Here is a 6,204-nt window from a genome sequence, read left to right as displayed (position 1 = left end):
TGACTTATTTCACTCAGAATAATGTCCTCCAGTTTCATCCATGTTATGAGATGGTTCACAGATTCATTGTTGTTCTTTCTCGTTGCATAGTGCTCCAGCTTTTCGCAAAATTTTGATACTTGATTTTAACAGCGGTTAGTATATGGACACATCGGATTTAATTTTGTATTTGTTGTTGTTAGCTGCCATTAAGTCAGCTCTGACTCATGGAGACCCTATGTTTAACAGAACAAAACATCGCCTGGTCATGTGCCATCTTCACAATTGTTGGCATATGTGGTCCAGTTGAACAATATTCTGTTCTATCTGATACTAGGGTTTTCACTGGATTTTCAGAAGTACATCACCAGGCCTTTCTTCCTCATCTGTCTTACTCCAGAAGCTCCACTGAAACCTGTCCATCATGGGTGACCCTGCCGGTATTTGAAATACTGGTGGCATAGCTTCCAGCATCACAGTAACATGCAAGCCATCACAGGATGACAAACTGGCAGCTGGGTGGTGGAATTTTGTATTACTAATATGGCTCAGTGGCTAAGAGCTTGGCTGCTAACCAAAAGGTCAGCAGTTTGAATCCACCAGCCGCTCCTTGGAAACCCTATGGGGCAGTTCTGCTGTGTCCTATAGGGTCACTATGAGTCAGAATCAACTTGACAGCAACGGGTTTGTTTGTTTTTTGGTAATAAGTATTTATAGAATCTACAGCTGTTATGAATGTTAGTGTTCTTTTATAATCTTGTGGTTGTGTTTTTCTATTTTACCTGAAGTACCTACCTTTACCTAAAGAATAGTTTATACAGAGTGTCCAAAGCTTATTTTTTTCAAAATTGAGTTTTGGTTGAACTGTGACTTAATTCTGCTGGTGTATTTGATCAGTTGCAAAACCTCTGAACAGAGTTGGAGTTTAGATGACCAGGTTCTTCTTATCAGAGTGCCATCAGACAGCCAGCTAACAGGGTGACTCAGTTTCTTAGTGCTGCTATAACAGCGATACCACAAATTGGGTGGCTTTAATGAACAGGAATTTATTTTCTCACAGTTTCGGAGGCTAGAAGTCCGAATTAAGGGCACCAACTCTAGAGGAAGGCTTTCTCTATCAGCTCTAGGGAAGGTCCCTGTCTCTTTTTAACTTCTGTTCCCCAGTTCTTGGTGATCTTTACACGGCATGGCATCTGTATTCCCCCATCTATGCTTCCTTGCCTCTGTGTCTAATCTACTCCTTTTATATCTCAGAAGTAATTGACTTAAAACACACCCTACGCTGATATGACCTCATTAACGTAACAAAGAAAAACTCTATTCCCAAATGGGATTACATCCCCAGGTATGTTGTTGTTGTTGTTAGGTGCTATTGTGTTGATTTAGACTCCTAGCAACCCCACATGACAGACTAGAACTGCCCCATAGGGTTTTCTAGACTATAATCTTCACAGGAACAGATCGCTAGGTCTGTCTCCTGCAGAGCTACTGGGTGGATTTGAACTGCCAACCTTTCAGTTAACAGTTGAACGCTTAACCATTGTGCCACCAGGGCTTCTTTTCACCGATATAGGGATTAGAATTTACAACATATATTTTTGGGGGACACAATTCTATCCATAACACTGGGAGCACTACCGGGATGCTTTTGTTTTGTAATGGGGTCGCTGGCCTCCTAGGAGAGAGTGATATAGCAAACAGCATACTTAGATGCTGGTAGGGTACTAGACACTGTAAGCCATGAAATTGTCATGGACAAGAGGAGCTAAGGGCTGTTGGGAATGGAGAGATCGTAACCAGGAGTGCCATGGGCAGTCCTAACCAGAGGCAGGGGCTCGAGGCTTGCCATGATGTTTCAATTATGAACTGGATAAAATAATAATATGAATAGTAGATATTTACAAGTGCTAATAGATGCCAGTAATTAAGAGCTACGGCTGCTAACCAAAAGGTCGGCAGTTTGAATCCACCAGCCGCTCCTTGGATACCCTATAGGGCAGTTCTACTCTGTCTATAGGGTGTTTATGAGTCAGAATCAACTCAACGGCAATGGGTTTAATAGGTACCAGGAACATTTTTAAGCCCTTTACTTAGTGTGTGTGTGTGTCTGGTGTGCTGTCTTGAATATTCATGGACTCAAAAAGATATTTTGATTCTTTAAGAGATCATTGCAGCAATATGAGCTGCCCTAACACAGTACAACGAATACAGATAATAACTAAAGAAGCCTGTCAGGACTTTCAGAATAATTTGGAAAAGGATAGGCATCCCTCTAAACTCCTAAGAATTTAAAACCAGCAAACAATCTTAAGTTGTAAAATTTTTATAGATGTCTTTTAAGACTTTGCTAATAAAACAAACAAGAAATAAATGATTTTTTTTTTTTTTTTTGTTTTGTTTTAACAAAGAGAAGTTTCTTTCCTCACAGTCAAAGTAGGCTAAAAGTCCAAATTCAGGGCGTCAACTCCAGGGGAAGGCTTTCTCTCTCTGTCGGCCTTCTCATCAGTGTTCCCCCGGACTAGGAGCTTCTCGGCGCAGGGACCCGTCCAAAGGACGCGCTCTGCTCCTGGCACTGTTTTCTTGATGGTATGTGGTCCCAATGATTTTTTTTTTTTATTCTCACTGGCTTGTTTGTATTCCTTAAAATAAGAAGTGCCTCTGTTTCGTTTCATGAAACTTTACCAATGATTAGTCCATAATTTAAAGTAAACACATTAGTTATATTCTTTAAATATTGAAATGGACAAGGTAATTGAAGTTTCTAAAATTTACAGTCATTACAAGCACAATAAATAAGTTTCATAATGATTTCATTATTCTGTTCATAAGCTCTTTATTGTTCATTTGTCATTTTGAGTCTTTTGTATGTAAATCTGAATGTCTCTGCCCTGATTTTAATGCCTCTTTAATATCAGATCTTCTCCAGATTTAGTATCAAATTCAACACATGCCAAAGGTATAAGGCTTATCTACCTTAAAAAAGGCCTAACGTTTTCCAGATCATATTTAATTTTGTCATACAATTTTTATAGCTTTTGAACATGCTTCTTACTTTTTTCAGTTACTTTGGAAGTTCTCTCTCTTTTTTTACAGCAAACTACTGTATTTTATTTTCAGATAGGTCTTTCATCTCTAACATGTTGTAATTAAAAAACATCTCTTTCCATTCTTTGCTTTTACAAATTCTTCAATGATTTCATCACAATTAAGCTGCCAAACAATATCTACTTCCATACCTAATAAAGATAAATAAGGATAATGAATCCAGTCTTTCTTGAATCATTGTTATATGCTGAGGGCAAAAGTGAGCATACTGTGGTGCAGTGTGTGATTATTAAAGTTAGGAATATGAGTAAAGCAATTTCAACATTGGGAAATACGCATTGTATTTTATCTTCTATTATGTAATCTTACGTGCCTACATGAGTAAAATTTGTCTTTCCTGAATCTGTAAACTTAGTTCTCATGTAAGAATGAAATTATCACACTTCTCCATAAAGGTTTGTATTTAAGTCATTGGGATAAGCCTGCACTAATTTCTTGGATGCCTTCATGCATTCTTCATCAGATATATCCACATTGTTTAAGAAGTAAAATCTATTTGAAAGAACTTCATACACTTTCACCTTTCTTTTCTTTTCTTTTCTTTCTTTTTATTGTTCTTTAGATGAAGATTTATAGAGTAAATCAGTTTCTCATTAAACAATTAATACACATACTGTTTTGTGACATTGGTTGCCAACCCCACGATGTGTTAACACTCTCCGCCTCTCAACCTTGGATTCCCCATTACCATTCGTCCAGTTTTCCTGTCCCCTCCTGCCTTTTCATCCTTGCTCCTGGGCTGGTGTATCCATTTAATATTATACACATGGTTGAGCTGTGTGTATTATTGCTTGTTTCATGGACCTGCCTAATCTTTGGCTGAAGGGTGAACCTCAGGAGTGACCTCAGTACTGAGTTAAAAGGATGTCCAGGGGCTATACTCTTGGGGTTTCTCCAGTCTGACAGTAAGTCTGATCCGTTTTGTGAGTTTGAATTTTGTTATGCATTTTTCTCCAGCTCTGTCTGGGACCCTCTATTGTGACCCCTGTCAGAGCAGTCAGTGGTGGTAGCTGGGCATCATCTAGTTGTGCTGAACTCAGTCTGTTGGAGGCTGTTGTAGTTGTGGCCCGTTAGTCCTTTGGACTGCTCTTTCCTTTGTGTCTTTAGTTGTCTTCATTCTCCCTTGCTCCAGACAGGATAAGAGCTGTAGAGTATGTTAGATGGCTCACAGGCTTTTAAGACCCATACGCTACTCACCAAAGTCGGATGTAGAATATTTTCTTTATAAACTGTGTTATGCCAATTGAGCTAGATATCCCCTGAGACCATGGTCCCCACAGCCCTCAGCCCAGTAATTCGGTCCCTCAGGGAGTTTGGATGTGTCAATGAAGCTTCTATGACTTTGCCTTGGTCAAGTAGTGCTGACTTCCCTAGCACTGTGTACTGTCTTACCCTTCACCAACTTTGCAAGTTTTTTAAACACTCTAGTTAAGATAAAACTTGATTCTAGAACTTGTTTTAAAACCATTATCAAACTAAACCTGTTGCCATGGAGTTGACACTGACTTATGGCAAACCCATGTGTGTCAGAGTAGAACCGTCTGCTCTGTAGTTTTTTGATGGCTGATTTTTTTGAAGTTTATCCCCCTGCCTTTCTTCCAAGGGTGCCTGTGATTAGCATCAGAGTGTGTTAAGTTTGCACCACCCATGGACTCCTTAAGGCCATTAGTGGACAGTTTTATGTATCTTTTTGTTTTCTTTGCACTTTGGTTCTGGTGCCCTTTAATATGCTGGGTCCTTGTGGCCTAGTTTGTAAAAAACATCTAGAACTAGCAGCTATCCAAGGACAACAGTTGGTCTCTATTCTCCTGGAGCAAGAGTTTTTTTTTTTTTTTTTTTTTTTAATCAAGGGACTTATCAATCTAATAATAAATGTTATTCACAGTGAACAGGAAAAGAGGACACAGTCCCTCTCTTATGTTGTGAAGCAAGCGTAACTTTGATTCCCAAACCAGGTGAGAACCCGAGGAAGAAAAACTATAGGACAGTCTCACAAAGTTAAATTAAAAAATTCTAAATAAGACATTAGCAAATAAAATTCAATGATGTTAAAAAAAAAAAAAAAGTATAGTATACCTTGAACAAATTGTGCTCTAGGGTGGTTTAATATTGTTGTTGTTGTTCTTAGATGCTGTCGAGTCGGTTCCAACTCATAGAGACTCTGTGAACAACAGAACGAAACACTGCCCTATCCTGTGACATCCTCACAATCGTTGTTATGCTTGAGCCCATTGTTGCAGCCACTGTGTCAATCCGTCTTGTTGAGGGTTTTCCTCTCTTTCGCTGACCCTCTACTTTACCAAGCATGATGTCCTTCTCCAGGGACTGATCTCTCCTGACAACATGTCCAAAGTATGTAAGACATAGTCTCGCCATCCACGCTTCTAAGGAGAATTCTGGTTGTACTTCTTCCAAGACAGACCTGTTCGTTCTTTTGGCAGTCCATGGTATATTCAGTATCCTTCGTCAACACTACAATTCAAAGGTGTCAATTCTTCTTCTGTCTTCCTTATTCATTGTCCAACTCTCACGTGCATATGAGGCGATTGAAGACACCATGGCTTGGGTCAGGCACACCTTAGTCCTCAGATGACATCTTTGCTTTTCAACACTTTAAAGAGGTCTTTTGCAGCAGATTTGCTCAGTGTAGTGCATCTTTTGATTTCTTGACTGCTGCTTCCATTGGTGTTGATTGTGGATCCAAGTAAAATGAAAGCCTTGACAACTTCAATCTTTTCTTTGTTTATCATGACGTTGCTTATTGGTCTAGTTGTGAGGATTTTTGTTTTCTTTACGCTGAACTGTAATCCATACTGAAGACTGTGGTCTTTGATCTTCATCAGTAAGTGCTTCAAATCCTCTTCGCTTTCAGCAAGCAAGGTTGTGTCATCTGCATATCTCAGGTTGTTAATGAGTCTTCCACCAATCCTAACACCATATTCTTCTTCATATAGTCCAGCTTCTCGGATTATTTGTTCGGCATACAGATTGAAGAGTTATGGTGAAAGGATTCAACCCTGACACACACCTTTCCTAACTTTAAACCACATAGTATCCCCTTGTTCTGTCTGAACAACTGCCTCTTGATCTATGTACAAGTTCCTTATGAGTACAATTAAG

This window comes from Trichechus manatus, unplaced genomic scaffold (assembly GCF_000243295.1).
Source record: "Trichechus manatus latirostris isolate Lorelei unplaced genomic scaffold, TriManLat1.0 scaffold00235, whole genome shotgun sequence".
Classification (NCBI taxonomy): Eukaryota; Metazoa; Chordata; class Mammalia; order Sirenia; family Trichechidae; genus Trichechus; species Trichechus manatus.
The sequence above is the reverse complement of the archived record's forward strand: the minus strand, read 5'-3'. Positions refer to the sequence as shown.